Source organism: Gasterosteus aculeatus, chromosome 1, assembly GCF_964276395.1.
Source record: "Gasterosteus aculeatus chromosome 1, fGasAcu3.hap1.1, whole genome shotgun sequence".
NCBI lineage: Eukaryota > Metazoa > Chordata > Actinopteri > Perciformes > Gasterosteidae > Gasterosteus > Gasterosteus aculeatus.
In genome coordinates this window covers 20,420,712-20,439,946 of record NC_135688.1, presented here as the reverse complement: position 1 = coordinate 20,439,946, position 19,235 = coordinate 20,420,712, and the positions used below count along the sequence as shown (strand labels likewise).

The 19,235-nt window shown below is 41.8% G+C and overlaps 1 long non-coding RNA gene across 1 annotated transcript; it reads left to right on the top strand.

The window, feature by feature from the left end:
- The first annotated feature begins 3,151 nt into the window (after positions 1-3,151).
- On the top strand, positions 3,152-4,269 carry LOC120826203 (uncharacterized). The gene is made up of 3 exons (XR_005713222.2): positions 3,152-3,492; positions 3,720-3,791; positions 3,865-4,269. It is a non-coding gene; the product is annotated as an uncharacterized LOC120826203 (long non-coding RNA).
- Positions 4,270-19,235: the final 14,966 nt, after the last annotated feature.

The following is a 19,235-nucleotide window of genomic DNA, read 5'->3' as shown; positions in this document are numbered from 1 at the left end:
CCTGGAGTGACGCATCGGACCACCCGGACCCTTGCGCTATGGTTCTGAAGTCGATTGCGAACTCTGCCACGCTGCGGGACCCCTGTCTTAGAGAGAGTAGGCGTGAAGCAACGTCTTTGCCTCTAACTGGGTGATCAAAAACTCTACGCATTTCATCTGAGAAGCACTGATATGAAGAGAGTATAGGAGACTGGCTCTCCCATATGCTGGTAGCCCAGGCCAACGCCCTCCCAGTCATGGAGCCCATCATGAAGGCAACCTTAGCTCTATCAGTGACATATCTCGAAGGCTGTTGGTCAAAGATTAATGAGCACTGCATCAAAAAAGACTTGCATGTTCCCAGGTCTCCGGCGTAGCGCTCCGGTGCAGGCACATTGGGCTCCTGGGAGCAAAAGGAGGGTCGGGCAGATTGCAAAGGAGGAGTAGCCGCCTCTGGGACTGGGGGGGGTGGCTGCGGGGCGGCTTGACGAAGCTGCTGTCCCAGCTGGTTCACCTCCGCAGAAAGAGCTCGAAGAGACTCCATCATCCCTCGGAGAAGTTGGTCGTGGTGCCCCACGAGGGTACCCTGTGAGGCGACAGCCTGACGGAGGGAATCTGGGTCCGCTGATTCCATGTTGGCCAGTTTGTACTGTCAGGGAGGCTAGGGCCACAAGGACCTGGAATCAAAAGCAGACTTGACACGAGGTAGTTAGAAGCAATTCTTGTCTTTAATCCAGGCGGAGGTTCGGTACACGGGTAATCAGGCAGAGGAGGCAGATAAATCCAAGTCGGCAGGCAAAGGGTTACGGGTGGACAGAAAAGGTTCAAAACACGGGAAGGCACACTGGAGGATATCGCTGGTAAGCTCATGGGAGACAAGAGACAAACTGGCACAGAGCCATGTGTCGGCAAGGGCTAAATACACAGGGGAATGAGACACAGGTGTAATCAATAAGGGTGGGGCTTTGTAATCACGGGGGCGGTGGCATACAGGTAGGCGGTGTCTGAAACGAGAGAGAAGGGTGATTGACAGAAGATACACAGGAATCACTTTGTGGCCAAAATCCCCAGTCTGGGTGTTACAAGTTTAGCTATAGAATCTTCAAATTTCGCGGTCAAAGTCAAATATATTCGTTTTTTACTTTCATGATGACATCATGTCCTGCTCTCGCATAGAAAACGTGAGCGGGGAGCAAAGCTGTTGCTTCACTGAATAGGCCTATATGCTTAATCAATTATTCAAGTCATGAAAGTTGTAGAGTAGCCTGTAAGCGAAATACACTGTAAACATAGATTATTTCAAAACAAGTCAGTTCTCAATGTGAAAAAAAACTTGCTGTATAGGCTATTTATGATGACATAGGTAGTACATGAGTGTTCCTTTAACTTATGTTGTCAGTGTAATTGACAGGCTGCTTAACTGGTGTTCTCAGCCCCACAACTCTTAAATTCAACATTTTTTCAGGCAGTGATAGGACAGGCAATGATGCAGAGAGCACAGGGAGAGGAGAAACACCAGGTTGAATAGAGAGAGGAGAACGGCTGATGAGAGAACGAAATCATGACAGTGGAGAACCAAAGAGTGGAGAAGAGGAAAGGGGAGGGAATGAAAGAAGACCAACAGAGAATGAAGAAACAGAGAAAGGGGAGACCGAGAAAGATGAAATAGAGGGAGGAGATGAAGAAACAAGTAGTAAGAGAGGAGTAAGAGAAGAAAGAGGGGCAGGAGAGATGGAGTGTGGAAAATCTGAATTAGAATCTGAAGTAGAGGGAGATACAGAGGAAGAAGAATCTGAGACTGAAGACACAGTGAGAGGAGAAACAGAGAGCAGATGCCACCCACATATCTGGACAGAAAACATATTGCAAAATAGCCAGGACAGCCAGGAGTCGCGGCGCTTTGTGTTGCGTTGCTTCGCATCGCGTCGAGGTCTGTATGATCACAAAATTCAAAGTTTACCCACCTCTAATTTTACCACTACAGCACGGATTGTTAGAATGTTTTGTCAATGAATGGGGGTATTTTAGACACTGTTATTTAATTGTTCATTTTATGTTAAACACAAAACTACACACATTTGATCATCTAAGACAGACTGCCTTCAACAGGGGGTCTGCGAAGGTACTGCAGGGGGGTCGCGAAATTTTTGGTTGATAAGACCATTTTTTTAAACTATTTTTTCCCCCACAAATGTAAATGTCTTCAGAATCAGAATTTTATTTATGGTCTTTAAATACACATTAACATGAATCCAACATATTGAAGCGAACCGATAAATTGATGGAGAAGACTATCTGTCAGTGCGCAACACACACATTCAGCTTCCCTCAGCAGCTCTCAAGCTGGGCACCGGTTCACTCACAGCTCCTTTCATGCGAATACGACAGCGCAGGCACCAGCCAATCAGATCGCGTTTATGCTCACGTCTAAAAAGCGTGAAGCTCAAAAATAAAAGATGGTGGACCAAACTCCGTAGAATAGGGGGTCCCTGCTCCACCTCGCCATCAGTTTGGGGGACCATGGCTTGAAAAACGTTGAAGACCATTCCACGGAGTGGAACATGTTGAACTAGCGACCCTTCCTGCTTCCCTCGTGCACTTGTGTTTGAAGTGCCAACAATCTCCCCACATTTAGCCAGGATGTTTACAAAACACTGTCTTTTAGGAACACAGTGGTTGTCCTCTGCAGCCTCTGTGCCCACAGGGTAACGTTAGATGTTGAGATGGAAGTAGCCTAGCAGCTAGTTAAGTTATCCGTTTGCCACTCACCCCCCTTCTGTTAGACCTGTGGAATTCCTTCGCACAAGAATTCCTTCCCACAGTTCTCTACTGTATGCCTCTGTTTTACTTCAAATTAAATGCAAAAAGCTCTCTTGCTACCGTCTTGCTTGTTTGTTTTCCGCAACCAACTTCCGACTAGACCGGAAGTAATCAAAGTTACGTTAACTACTTTCAATTATTTTATCTTGCATTAATCTTGGCCACATTAATCGCATAGATTAACAGGTTTATGTTGACAGCATCATGCCCAGTCCTTTTATGTAGTTTGTCTGTGACTCACCTGTTCTCTTGTGTCAGGCACCTCTCCCCACTGTGTGATAACTGATTGTTTCCACCAGTGTCTCGTTGTTTGCCCTCCCTTGTGTATTTAGTCTGTGTCAATCCTTGTTCTGTGCCAGTTTGTCTCAGTCTGTACCAGTGAGCTTACCAACAATTTCCTAGTGTGTCGTCGCCGTGCAATTTGGATACCGTTGCCTGTCTGATTACCCGAGTACCGGGAAAATAATGTGACCGGATGAGTGTTTTCCCCTCCCTCTTACCTGCACACAGGGGTGTGGACCAGCATACCTGGGGCTAATTCCGATTGATTGGGAGAGGCGGGGCCATTACATAAGCCTGTGGTGTGTGGACTCGTTTTGTTGTCTTCTCCTGCTGGGTGTCTATGGAGACGTGTCCGGGAGGCGTGCTTCATGTTTTGGCCGCTGCCCTAGGTCATCATTCTGCTGCGGTGTGGTAAGGGCACTTTCCCCATCTTTTGTGCCTTTTTATTGTCCTGTGTCGCCGTGTATGCGGCACCAATGTGCATTCTTTCATATAGCGACCCTGTCTTGGTCATGGATGTCCCCGTGTGGGTGGATGTATGCCTGGACTGCTGGTGTTCGGTGTCTCAGTACGATGCATGCTTCTCTCTTTCGACACATTTGGGCGTTATTAAAATCTGACAGTCTTAATTGTTATAGTGTGGGCCGCTGTCTGTGTGTGCGAGGTGGGTGCCACTGCCGGGGTCCGTGGGCGGCCTGTACTGTAATTCGGTAAGTCGCTGTGTTTGCCTGTTTGCTGTACATTCATTGCGGTCGTGTTCTAACGGTGTGTTTTAAAACACAGCTGGACCGGGCTGCAGCCTTGGACATGCTATTGTGGGGCTATCCTGGTGCCACGACTAATTAAAGGGCCAATATTCCCCGGCGCGTTCTCCCTCCCCCACTGAACCTGTTCTTGATACCGGCTGAAACCCATCTGGTAAAACTTCTGACTACACAAGCAATCTGGAAACTGGTACAAAAATGTCTCTCTATAGTGTATTAACTGTTGTGTATGTGTATATATTGCATGTAGGTCTTTTCCTTTTTTTTTATTTTGTTTGCATCTTCCTTTTTATGCATGCCGGTTTATTGATTTGAATTGTTTTGTTTATTTTCTTTTTATCACTGATCTACTCCTTAACAAATAACATATTGTCATTTTAAAATGAATATTTAACTAAATAAAACCGTATATTTTTATAATTCCCTTATGGTCTCTGACCCCTGATTTTGGTGAACGGCTCTGTGTGCCTTAACGTGAATGGTCTTGGGCCTATCCCAAGTGGCGTTGTTGGACATTGTTATTTTCCTTGAGTGTCATAGGCCACTCGTATTGCCACAATAAGTAAGAAAATAAATGTAGTTTGAATACACTGTAACCACATCCATCTTTAGAGCGATCTCTAGCTTTCCGCATCTGGTGACCACTTCTTCCATTCTGCTCAGTCCTGTGTATGCGGAATCTGAATAACACTTCATTGCCTTGTAAAAAAGATCTTTCCACTGTTAATGTGGGATCCACGCTCAGAACAATCACATATGGCCTCAGTTGTCTCCAAGTTGACATCTCCTTGTGCCGCTTGTATAGCACTATTCTCTTTGACAGTTCGATCGTCTTAATCTTCCATAAAAATGTTACCCCAAATTACACTACCAGGCAATAGCCATAGTCATATGGGCAACATGCAAGCGGATGTAAAGGACTTTGCTTCTGTTGATTAAACTGAAAAGTCCATTCCAAAGAGTGACTGGCAGGATATAACAGTGTGGTTAACACACACCAGAGGACCATATTGAGTGTGTGTATATTGAATGAAAAGGTACAGTCTGCAGTTAACTGTATAATACATATATTTTTGACCATGCATTTACAGGGACTTATGGAAAGACAATCCCTTTATATGTATTAGATCCCTATAAAAACAGAACAAATTTGCTTTTCTAATGCTGTTGCCACATAAAATGTCATCTATTCCCAGTTCGATTTAAATCTTTATTTTGTGTGCCTGGTGAAAACAAAGCATCAAATTGTGTGTGTAATGTATAGCCACGTTCATACATTAACATTAGGACATACAGCTGGATTAAAGTCACTAAAACCCATATATACATAAAGTGTATGTCTCTAGGGCAGTGGTTCTTAACCTGGGTTCGATCGAACCCCAGGGGTTCGGTGAGTCAGTCTCAGGGGTTCGGCGGAGGTCAAGACACACACCCGACTCGTATGATTCGTGATTACACGCCCCGCTTGGCCATCATTGGCTGCAGGAGATCACGCAACATCGCTTGGCCTATCTGTGCTGCAGGGAATTTGGCACGCTCAGTAGTCAAATTGTGACTGTCGTGATGGTACGTCGTGTGATTTCTTTCTTAATATTTTAATCCCTTCATACTAACTATGACGAGCAAAAAAAGAAAGTGGTCGGACGAATATGTACAATATGGATTCACATGTATAACTGAACATGATGGGAGTCAGCGTCCTAACTGCATGATTTGCAATGCCAAGTTGAGCAATTCTAGTCTAGCACCGGCAAAACTAAGAACACTTCCTTAAGCTGCATGGAGATGGACAATACAAGAACACAACGCTCGCTGAATTCAAGGTGAAGAGAGCCAGATTCGATGAAAAGGCTACTCTGCCTGTTCTCGGCTATGTACCCATCAACAAACCGATCCTCACAGCATCGTACAAAGTTGCTTACCTGATCGCAAAGCAGGGCAAACCACACACCATTGGTGAAACACTCATAAAACCAGCTGTGTTGAAGATGGCGAATATCATGCTGGGAAAAGCGGCTGAAGTTCAGTTATCCCAAATTCCTCTTTCAAATGACACCATTAGTGACAGAATCGAGGACATGAGCAAAGACATCTTGGCTCAAGTAGTTGCAGATCTGATTTCAAGCCTGGCAAAATTCAGCCTTCAACTGGACGAGACCACAGACGTTTCCAATCTAAGCAAGCTTGCTGTATTTGTGCGCTATGTGAAAGACAACGTGATAAAGGAAGATTTTTTATTTTGTAAGCCTCTTACGACAACAACTAAGGCAGCCGATGTGAAGAAACTTGTGGATGACTTCAAAGACAACAATCTTTTGTGGGATATGGTTTCTGTAGTTTGTTCGGACGGAGCTCCAGTCATGCTGGGAAGAAAGTCTGGTTTTGGTGCGCTAGTGAAAGCCGATGCACCACACATCATTGTTACTCATTGTATTCTTCACAGGCATGCGTTGGCAACAAAAACCTTGCCTCCAAAACTGGCAGAAGTATTAAAAATTGTTTTAATGGTTTTGTTCTTTGAACACTGATGTTGATGCACGGTTCATTTTGTGCACCAGTAAAATATATACCTATGTTTTGAATTGTATTTTTCCAATTAAAAAGGGTTCGGTGAATGCGCATATGAAACTGGTGGGGGTCAGTACCTCCAACAAGGTTAAGAACCACTGCTCTAGGGTCTTAAATTTGGCATCGTAGCAGAGTCCAGCACTTTGTCTCCTTCCATCTCTCTGTCTGCAAAGTGTCCTCCATCTATTTATTTTCTTCGTTTTGCGGTCATCTCTCACTCTGTTCATCTCACCTTCGGCCCCGCTCTGTCGCTCTGTTCTTGCTGCTCTGTTCTTGCTTTCTTTGTACCGCATGGTGAGCACTGACAGCTCTGGCAGAGACAAACTGCTGATGCTGAGCTTAAAAGTGACCGCCCCTGTGCTGGAGCCACACAGCTGGGTAGCCAGAGATCCATCACCACATGGCATAGCCAGTACAGCACATAAAAATTCTATTGGCCACCATAAGACTGGACCATTAATTATCAGTAAAGATATTGATATACTATTATTTATTGATAGGCTGTAATGTTTTTTGTTGTGTGCGCCATTATTAAATTAGTTTATAGGAGTACCTTTTTATGTGGTAGACTTGATCGGAACTCAGGTGGGGGACCCTCGAGTGCAAAAGGCAGGCAGGCAGAAACTGGGTTGGGTGCTTGCATTTTGCGTTTTCATCATTTGTCACGTCTCTTTTCTTTCCATGTTATAGGTAATGTATTTCCTATATCTGTAAAACCTATATTGGTTCCCACCATAGCGTAAAAACCAAGGCTGAGTTTTGGAATGCATTGCTGCTACAGGACATAAAACCAGTCCTCACACCTATGTGTGATTTATCTGTCATAGTGAAATTGCCCTGAGATCTGATTGGTGAAGCCACAGACACCATAGGGGTCCCTCCTAAAATGACTTGTGTTGATGTAAAGTTAAGACTGTAGTATTTCTTCGGACTTTGTTCCGATTTGGCTCGGCCAAATAATAGTATTACGGATTCAGGCTCTCCAGCTTTCAGCGGTTAGGCCTCCCCAACCTACACTGTTCCCACACCTATTTAGTCTGACATAACCAGCATGAAAAATCAGAGGGGAGAGAAACCGTACCTCTGCCTTAAGTAAGGTGGCGTGCGAGAGCCCATGTGTCAGCATTTTGCTTGTTTTGCTGTTACTATTCTACACTTCTTGTATCTTGCTTTTACTGCAAAAATGGAAGATTTTATATCTATAACTACACTGTAGCCAAAGTAGCCTTTTATATGTTTGTGGTTGTTACACATATTAAAGCGTAATCTCACGATCTGACCTTATGTAACCTACTTAATTTTAAGTCAATTTGGTCTTTTATGGTGACATGGTAAATTACACGTATAATAATTTGTGGTTGACAGAGTGGTACACTCTCAGCTCACTTCAAACAACCTCATTGCTTTAAAATCAGTTGATGTTTTATTGTTCTTTACTACACATTTTAATTTAATTATCCTATTGTTTTATTTTACTCCATAAACAGATCTAAAATAATAAACTTGCATGTTTCTCAAGCCTCACACATTGACAGTGGGACATACGCATTCAAACAGTTAAACGCCACACCTTGAGGAGGAAGTCACCAACCAAGTTGTCCTGGTTCGTGCACGTATGGATTTCCCCCTCGGCCACTGTACGTTCGTTGCTAAGCAAAATAGAATAGAATACACACGTGACAGTTGGAGGCTTTTTATACCACTTGAGGAGACCTGCTCAGTGGAATTCAAGAATGTGGCGGCACAGAGCAGGTGTAGGAAAACCTGGAGGACAGACCCAAAAGAGAGAAACCGGAAATGAAGGGGGGGACAAGGAATAGAAAAGACTGTTCAACAAAAAATGTAGGTTGTGTTGAGAATGGCTGGTTATGATTCAGCCAAGAAAATAATGTGTTACACTAATTATAGGACGTACAGAAGTGAAAAGGTTAAGGGGATCAATAGAACAATGGAAGACCATGAAATTTCAGTTGGCCATGTCAAAAGCATTGCGAAATGGACAAAGACAACATCGTATCCCTGCACCAGTTATATGCAATGACTCTTTTTTTGTATTTGTCTTAATCAGTTACATATGTTTCCATACAAAAGGAGCTTTACACACTTTTATAAGAGCTGAAGATTTGGTGACTGTCCATATACATTTGATGTAGTCTTCATTTGTGTTGACAATGGTCATTTACATTTGAAAGGATTGTAGATCCAGTTCTTCGAGTAAATTAGAGCTAACCATGGCTAACTTTATTCAGGGCCTGAGCCGACTGCAAGTCGGGCGAAAGCCCTATTGTGTTTTGAAGAATTATTATCATTATTATTTCTCCACTTTAATCGCACTTTTGAGGCCTTTATCATATTCAAAAACTCTTGAATGTTGGCGTGCGAATCAAAAGTGCGAAACATTGAGATATTCTTTGGGTTGCGCAATTGGGGATACAAAAATGGCTCTCTAGCGCCCCCTGGAAGTGCTTTCTTTGGGGAAATTTTCCCCCAGTTTCACTGATTGACTTGAAATTTTGCACACAGGTGCTCTTTGATCTGCTCTACAAAAAAGTCAATCATGGTGTGCAAAAGCGCCTAGCAAGATTGTTGATATCTCTTTGGGTTTCGAAGTTATGGACCAATGAAGGTTTTAGGGGGTGTGGCCTAAAAGTGAAAGACGTATAACTTCAAAGGTATTTGACTTGTCCTCACCAAATCTCTAGAATATGTTCACATTGAGTCCCTGAGCATACCCTGATTCTTTCAGAATATTTGAACTTTAGGGGGCACTGCAGTCGTTCTCTGAAATTTTGCATGTTTTTTGCAATTTCTATTGTATTTTGGATTTACAAACAAACTCCTCCGAGAGTTTAGACCCGATCCACTTCATTTTCAGGGAAAATTGATTCTGACATCTGGATGGTCAAAAGTTATTAAAATCAAGAGTTTTTGTGAAACTAGCAGGGCGTGGCTTGACGTCCATTTTGGTTGATTTTCTTGAAAACGTAAGATGTTATAACTCCAAGGAACATTTTTATTTCTGGCCGAAACTTCTAATTTATGATGCTATCGTACGCCTTAAAGTATTTCCGCAGTGATTTTCAAAAAATTATAGCGTCACCTATTGGCTTAGCTAAATGCAAAAGTTTTACACTTTAATGTGTATCTCCTAGCCATTTAATCTGATCAACCTTGAATATAAGCCTTAAGGCTTTGATGATAGTTCACAGTGTATATTGGGAGTTTTCAAGGAAGTAGCCCCAGCGCCCTGTTTGTCCTTCATAAAAGACAATTTTTGGACATATTCATGATAGGGAGACGTAAAAAAAAGTGTCTTGGGACCATGCTCTAAAATGAACAGGAAGTCGGTTAATTTTTTTGTGTGAAAATTTCCTCTATTTTATGCACTTTCTAGATGCTGTACTTTAAAGAACTCCTCTCTGGGACTTTGTTACAGACTTTTCAAATTTGGACAAAACGGTCCCATGGTGATTAAGTTATTAAACTTTGTTTTTGTGTTACGCTGTTTGTGTTACGCTCCAATCTTTATCAAACTTGGAAAACACATTAACAGTTATAGGTGTACTTACTTCATATGATTTCAATGCTTCCAAACAGCATTTTGGCTCAATAGCGCCCCCTACACGTCTTCATAATGCAGCCCCAGCAACTGCTGGGATCTAGGTGCACTCACCTAAAGGCATCAGCTTTGATCCAGCTGTACAGATATCTCTTCCCTATCAGCAGAGTAGGCTTGAGAATAATCAAGTTGGTCAAGTTGGCTGTGACCGACATGAGTGGACATGTTAAAATACAGGTGTTCTGCAAAGACACATTCAATGTGTTCAGTTCGCAAAATATATCTGCCAGACTTAACAAGTTAGTACTTCTTTGTGGAGCAGAAGTGGTGAGATTATCTCACGTTCTTTGCCGTGACTGAATGGAGGTCATCTTTATTTACCTTTTGCAGGTCTTTGCACAGCAAGACAAGTGGCACTCATTGGCACAACTCAAGGCACTCAGTGGCTCTCATTGGCACAAACTCGTGGCACTCAGTGGCTCTCAGTGGCACAAACTCGTGGCACTCAGTGGCTTTCAGTGGCACAACTCGCGTCAAGTAAGGGGCGGGCGTCGCAACGCCACGCCGAGTGGGCGGAGCCAGGCTTTCCCGGAAATGGCCGTTGTTTGTGCGACAGGTTAGCTGCCGTAAAGATGTTTTTTGTAGTTCTTTTTATTTCATTGCTGTGTTTTTTGTATTTATTTTATTTTATTTGACACACTACATATTCCCCACCTCTATCACAAGTCCGACGTATTCCCCTGGGGGGGTTTGGAAGGGGGGCGCAGACGGGGGTGTTCCACGGGGGGGGGGGATCGGCGGTACAGTAGCACATCAGTGGCAAAAGTGGCAGTTCTGTGGCGTCACGACAGGAATACTTGTTCTGAACTCGAACTACCAACTCAAGTTTCCAATTTAAATAAAACTTTTTTTCTTAAATGCAGCTCGGAGAGGAGAGAGCAAAAAAGAGAGCAGAGAGAAAGTTGACATTCCCGAAGCACTTTCAGTGAGTTTGGAGAGCAGTGATCAAGGTTAACAGAACTTCAGATCTTCATGGATTAGAATAAAATGAATACGAAAATAATATTCATCCATTTGAAGATGTTTAAGTTAATTTACAAAAACACTTTTGTAATATCACTTTAATAGTTCAAAACGCAGATGAAGATTTGAAGTCAGCAGTCCGTGCCTCTGTGGAGGGACAGGTGAAAAAACAAACTCTAAACTGAATCAATATTCATTTTTTTCTTTTTTCTTTGTTTATACACTACATGTGATGTTTGCCTGCCTCCTTTAGTCTTTGGTTGGACTACTATATAAAACAAAAACAATGTATGTAATGGGTATACATCTGAATACTAACTATAGGATATATACACATTGTGACAGGGATGGACCACAGCAGAGTTGATAGATTCAGCTGGAGTTGAATTCACACAGAGACAGAGTCCTAGTATTGGCTCAAAAACCTACTTTGAAATAATAAGAAAAAAGACACAAATAGGTGCTAATTCTAAATATATTGAACAAATGAAATATAAATTCATTATCCCCCAAAAAAAGCAAATAATATTAAGAAGTGGATTTTGTACTACAGTACTGGTTTTATTTAAGAAGGCTGCTGCAGGCAAAATTATGAGACAGACAATTTGTGGTCTGTTTTTTTTAAGTGTGAAGTTAAACGAAATTAATGACGTAAATGTTTGTTTGTGAATTAATTTCTAAGTAAGGTTTCTAAGTAAGTAGGTGCTAGGAAGTCTGTGTTGAATGAAGAAATTATGGATTTCTACAACAATTAACAACAGATAAATTACATTTTTTAATAAATTTAGAAATGTGTAATACAATTATGTAGTTGCTTCGGATAACTGGACTTTTCATCTTTTAGAGAAAAGTATATCCTGCAAGTTATGTGATGATTCATTCTCGTTATGTTCAGTGAAGCAGAAAGCCCAACCAGACCAACAGGTAATTGTGCTAGATACATAGAATATATATACAGTCTTGTTGAAATATAATGGATTGCTTTTTTATTGTTTCATATTTTATAGTCAACGTTTATTAAAAATATATATATTTAAAATGTATGCCTTTTTTATGATACTCCTTTTCTTCAAATGCAGAATGAGGGAAAAATGAAAATGCTCGAACACACCTTGTTGGCAGCAACGTGGTTGCAGACAAAAGCATTTAAGGGGAAGGTAACCTTGCCTGAAATTACCAACATGGACAGAGGCAACCAGCTACGAGCATTGCAAGACCTCAAGAACTCCATGGATGAAAATGAGGACGACGCAGATGCACCGATAAATGTCTTTGTCGTGGAATTCCAGTACAGAAGTGACTACGAAATGTTTGTGGCACAGTTTATTGACAAGGGCAAGGACAAAGTCAATGCTTTGTTCAAAGAGTGGGACTAGTTCAGTTTTTTAAATTTATTTTCAGGTTGTTTTTACATGTTTATATTATTTATTGTTAAGTTTCCTTTTGTTTACATTTGTTATTTCATTCATATATATATATATATATGAATGAAATAACAAATGAAATATTTATGCTTTCATGTGTAACTGAATTTATGTTCCAATAGCACTTTTCATTGAAAACATAACAGAATAAAATAACCTTAAAAAGAGTATTTTTGGAATAAACTCTGACATCTAGAGGTATTATTGTGGCAGCTTGGATATCCTCTGACAAGTGGCAATAGGAAAAATAAGTGCAAGTCCTAGAATAACAAAACAACATGCTCAACAAACCCAATAAATTGAAAAGCAAAACCCCACTCAAGTCAATAAAAAACAAGAAACAGCTCGGCAGCCTCTCGGATCGAGTGGCGCTTTGAGGACGCCTAACAGGTTGCCAATGAATTGCCAGAGTGGCCACTGATGTGCCACTGTGGCCACTGAGTGCCACAAGTTGTGTCACTGTTGCCACTGATGTGCCACTGTGGCCACGAGTTGGTCCACTGAGTGCCACAAGTTGTGCCACTGTTGCCACTGTGGCCACGAGTTGTGCCATGGAGTGCCACTGAGTGCCACGAGTTGTGCCATTGAGTGCCACTGAGTGGCACTGTTGCCACTGATGTGCCACTGTGGCCACAAGTTATGCCATTGAGTGCCACAAGTTGTGCCACTGAGTGCCACGAGTTGTGCCACTGAGTGCCACTGTTGTGCCACTGTGGCCACGAGTTGTGCCATTGAGTGCCACTGTTGCCACTGAATTACACACCGCCGATCCCCCCCCTGCGTAACACTCCCAATCCCCCCCGTGCGGAACACCCCCGTCTGCGCCCCCCCCATAAGTATGTCATACATGGCTTGGTCACTGGCACAACCTCTTAAACTATGTAATTGCAGACGTTACATGATGAAACTACAATAAAGTGATGTTGAATTGATTGGTTGTGGGACTACTACAACTGTGTGTTGATTGTCATCCCATGTTGTTTGAGCCATATATGCTCTCCAACCTGCTCCTTCAGCAGACTTCTGAGCTTTTAATGTGGCTCAGACAATATATTAATAAAATGAGTATAAATGTAGGATAACTATATGAAAATAATTTTGGAACTTGGAACCACAAACTGTTGCAATGTGAATATTCTTGCACGTCAGCCAGTGAAACCACTAACCAACCTTTATGCCTATGTTAAGGGCTGCAACTAATAACTAATTATTTTGATAAACTAAATGATAAAACATTATATTGACTAACACAAAAAGCATACACATGTATGCTTTACATCTGCCAATATATATAGTTATATTTTAAAATGTGCACAAAAACATGTAGAGGGACCTGAGCTGTCATAACAATATATAGTTTATAAAAATGAAATACAAATTAGAAAAAACAACAAACGATTTGTTTGAACGTCAAAACTTGTTTTCTACACCAGTGATGTACTTTTTACTTTTTTGGAATCCGGTCTCTTTATTTTGAAAAATAAATTACATGCGATTGTCGCTCATAACATATTTTTTTTCCCGCGATCCGAAGCAAATAAGGTTGGGGATTGCTGCTCTACTTTGGACTCACACCCAAACTCTCCCACTCAACTAAACTTTTCCGCAACGTATTGAGGGGCGTAACTAATAATTGCGCAACAAAACCAATCAATATTTGTTGATGGAATCAAAGCAACTGACGGTTGATGCTCTCTTTTAGTTTGCGTTTCAAGTGAGAAATGTCTGCATGTACGATAAGAAAGCTGGCAATGCAGTCAGGAGAAAGAGGTAAAAGTCCTGTTTCAAAGATGGGAGGCATGGTGTGCTGGTTGGGTTGTGTCCAGGAAGCTGGGGGGCATTAATCATTATTGGTGCACCTTCGTCCTCGACGCACCCAGACAGCCCTTCCACCCCTGACATAAATCATCATTCCCCCACAATAGATCCCCTCTCTTTGCCATGCCAGTGTGCTAGTTGTATTGATTTTTCCTTTTTCTCCCTTTGCCTTTCCCGTCTCCTCTACACCCCCTCCCGCAACCCCCTTCACCAAATGGCTGCATTGCTGTGTCATTATGAAACATAACTGATTGAATATTCAACTAAGTTTACAAGAGCACTCTACTGTAATTCTAACTCCCGCCAGGCGCAAAAACACACCACACATAAACTGTTGATGCACAAAAATTAAGCATGACAGGCAGGGAAAAAAAGAATGATATAAAATAACAAAGCAACCACAGTGCTATTATACTTCTATTGATGTGTTTTTGAAGCACACCTATGCTGACAAAAGAGTGATCTTTGTAGAGATTAGGAATTGATGTGGAAAAAAGAAGGAAAGAAAGAAGGGGATGGAGGGAAGTAGAGACGATGTTGAAGTGAGAAAAACTGGTATGGGCCTTTGAAAGATTTGAGGAAGGAGATGATTCCATTTCAAATGTCTGACCCTGAAGAATTTAAATATAATAGAGATGTAAGATCCTGTTTATATGGTTGCTTGACTGATCATTATAAAATCATAACTCTGTAGACTCTTTGGCTTGACATGATAAAGAAGCTAAGACTGGTAAAGTTTTGAATGTAACAACAATCTTTGGATACAGATGTTATGCGTAAACAATCCTTCAAGTAACTTGCGTACTTAAGTAATGGGACTTCCATAGTTATTTGAAACCAAACAATGATCTTTGGTAAAAACTCAACTTGTATCAACTTTGCTTGGACATATTTCCCTGACTTGATGTTTTCTTATCTATATTTTCAATTAAGTGCAATTATAAGGTTCAAACACAAAGAAATATACTAGATGTCAGGTTATTTGGAGATTTGCATTTTTTAAACATTTACATTGAGGACAGTTTGCAAAGGTGCCACCTAAGGAAGAAGCTGGTACAACACAGCAATGTGGACAAACAGCGTAATATGAGAGGAAACAACACCACCCTCAGTTTTCGGCAGAGGTGGAAAGAGTACTGAAAATTTGTACTCAATTACAAGCAAAAGTACTAGTGTTAAAAAAATACTTAAGCAAAAGTTCAAAGTACTCTTCTCGAAAACTACTCAGAGTACAAAATACTTTTTAACCGATGGATGTTTTATTGCATTATCAATAGCAGACATTCGATGCATAAAATTCGTGAGAGGCGTTTGAAGAGGATTGAAGAGGAACAATGCAGTTTTCGTCCTGGTCGTGGAACAACGGACCAGCTCTTCACTCTTTCCAGGATCATAGAGGGGGCTTGGGAGTATGCTCATCCAGTCTACATGTGTTTTGTGGACTTGGAGAAGGCGTATGACCGGGTCCCCCGAGAGATACTGTGGGAGGTGCTGCGGGAGTACGGGGTGAGGGGGTCCTTGCTTGGGGCCATCCAATCCTTGGATTGGATGGCCCCAAGCGAGAGATGTGTTCGGAAGCTGAGCCGGAAGGCAAAGCTCTCGATCTACCGGTCAATCTTCGTTCCTACTGTTAAGGTTTCGGAAGGCTCTCAAGGGAGGCCTCACTCCTTTGTTCTCGTCCCGGCCGGAAACGAGGACACGAGTGAGTCAATTCGTTTAAATACAAAAATCAAAAGTTATTTAATAACTGAACAACGTTATAAGGAATGCAATTACAAAGTGAAATACTAAGCGAACAGTGGAATATTTCGCGAAATAGAGAATCCTCTGAGCAAGTCTGACGTGACTTATCAACGCGGCTGCAGGAGAAAATCTAACAGTCTTTCCCCCGCCATGGTCCTTTGAAAACTCTTGAGGTGTGTCTTCCTTGGTGCATTTGAATGTCATTGGCCTCTTCTCCAAAGGGTCACCTCCTCCATTGTCCCTTCCACATCGAGTGTGAAGCTGCAGCTGTAACTTAAAACCTCTCTGTCCTAGCTGTCCCTCACATTCCAATGCACTCAATGTAGATACAGTTGGCTTTATGCCCCAATGAGTGAATTTAACAAAGCATACATCGTTTAAGTCTTCATCTTATAACTAGTACACTTTAATTACAACAACCCATCATTAAATGATCCCCGTTCATCACCCTTCACCATAAGATCTAAGACAGTTCATGTGGTCCAATTCTCAAGACATTTGCCTTAGTCGGCTGCCTCGCATTAAGTTGTTCATTTATTACCTGACAGGAGAAAAAACTCCCAAAAAACCCTCTTTGGGGAAAAAATTGGAAGAAATCCATAAAGAACGGCAATTGGCATCCGTCCCCAGGTTTTAACATCACATTGTAACAGAATGTAAATATGTAGAGTGTTTCTACGATTTAAAAGACTATAAACTGTGTTTGATTCACATTGTATTCACTTCATCTAACATGTTAATGTAGTAACTAATCTAACATCACACAAACTACAATTCTATCACTAAACATCATTACACGTACTACAAATTCTATGACTAGACATTCACTTCTACTTAAAACCCTAACACTACCCTCACCTATGGTCATGAAGGATGGGTCACGCCTAAGGGCGTCTCCCTTAGGGATAGGGTGAGAAGCTCAGCCATTCGCGAGGAGCTCGGAGTAGAGCCGCTGCTCCTTTGCGTCGAAAGGAGCCAGTTGAGGTGGTTTGGGCATCTGGTGAGGATGCCCCCTGGGCGCCTCCCTAGGGAGGTGTTCCAGGCACGGCCAGCTGGGAAGAGGCCCCGGGGAAGACCCAGGACTAGGTGGAGAGATTATATCTCTGCACTGGCCTGGGAACGTCTTGGGATCCCGCAGTCAGAGCTGGTAGATTTGGCCCAGGAATGGGAAGTTTGGGGTCCCCTGCTGGAGCTGTTGCCCCCGCGACCCGACCCCGGATAAGCGGTTGAAAATGGATGGATGGATGGATATTTTTGCTTCATATTTGTGTGAAACGGTTTTCCTGTCACGGTGTGGTGCACTTCCTGTCTTATTTTGTAGTTTTCTGCCACTCGTGTCCCCGGGTAACTTCACTTCCTGCCTGGTCCTGTCATCCCCTATGATTGTCGGATTGTTTCCACCTGTGTCCAATCACCTGCACCTCCCTTGTGTATTTAAGCAGTGTGTTTTGTTTGTCACTTGTGGCGTCATTGTCTCTTGTCACGGATGTCCCTGGCTATTGTCTGGATGTTCCGCTTTCCTGCCTGCCTTTTTTCCCGGCGGTTCATGTGTGTGTTTTTGCCCTTTTACTTTGTGGGAGTTTTTGACTATTAAAGTATTTTTTCATTAAAAGTCTGTGTTCGAGTCCTGTCTTCCTACCCTAACCCTGACATTTCCAGTTTAAATGAGTACTTCCTTTTTGAGGATTAAAGGGGGTCTGAAGTGTCCAAGCCCCCCTATATTCTGCACACTGAACACAGTTTAACCGATCTCCATTTTTCGTATATGTATATATCATATACCATCTCTGCTCCAGCAATGATTCTGAATAAACAAATTTAAACATTTGTTGTCTTTGACCAAAATAACTGTCTTGAGAGTTTCTTAGCTTTTTAACAAAATTTAAAGTCCTAAAATGGGTTCGGTCTTCAGCGGCTGTGCTGTATGGCATTCACTGTAGAGATACGGACAAACAAACCAATTAAAAATCAGAATTTTAGCTAGCACTTTTACACACCCAAAATCCTACATGGTTGTACACACAGCACACACCGACAATCCCCAGCCCATTTTGCGCACTTTCAATCTCAACTGCGAGCTCAGCGTGTAGGATTAGCCCAGCGTGGTGATGGAGGACAGTTGACAGGTGGGAGTGGACGAGCACGAAAGAGAGACTGGACATTGGTGGCAGAAGTGGGATTCTCAACCTGGCCGGGATTAGATTCTGGAGTTGAGAGGATATTAATGTAAAATGGAGGGGACAAGTGGGCTCCGGTCCAATTATGCTGCACCCTGTCACTGCCAACCAGGGTGCAAACAACAGGAGGAAAGGATTAATTGCCTTGGTCTCTGCCGCCACTACAGGCCCAATTATGGCAACATGTTGGCTCAGAGCGCTAGTGCAACCACTGCAGTGAAGGAAGATTGTGTGAAATTTTCAGAGTGGTCTTCGGAGGTCAAAATGAGGGTGGAAAAGGTTGGGTGAGAGGCGTAGGGGATGAGTTACTGGGTCAGTGTTTAAATACAGCACTCATCGTCCAACGTGTTACAATGTCACGTTTCTTATCATAGTGTAAGGAATCGATATATTTAGACCGCCGATACAAAAATGACAAAAATGCAAATGAAAGTTCTGTGACAAAACATTTCCAAAACTGTGATAATGATGATAATATGTATGATAAAATATATATATATATATTTATAAATATGTTTAAATTATAAATATGTTTAAATTATTATCATACATATTTAATAACAGATGATGCAAAACAGATATACTCAAACAACAGTTACTTAACGACTTGATAAAATAAACAAATAAGTAAAGTAAATAAATATAAATCTATAGAGTAAAAAAAAAAGTATAGATTTAAAAATTCTGAAAAGAACACAGGCAGCAGACAAAATATATGGAAGCTGGTACATGACAAGAGAGGCATCAGTGTTAAGCTTTATTGAAAATAAATTAGATGCTATATTTCTTACTTTGTCGTCACTCGTCACTTTGTCACTTATTATATTATTTTTAAACTTTTTAAATATTTTAAATTCTTAACTTTAACTTTATTATCTTCTTATACTAACCCATAGCCTCATTCTACTAACCCATTGCATTAGCATTTCATTTTACTTTATTTTATTATTTGTGCACTGCTGTCTTGTTGTCTATTGTTACTCTGTCTGTCACGCACCAACCGCCGAGACAAATTCCTTGTATGTTTGACATATTTTGGCAATAAATGTTTCCTGATTCCTGGTTATTATACAGCACC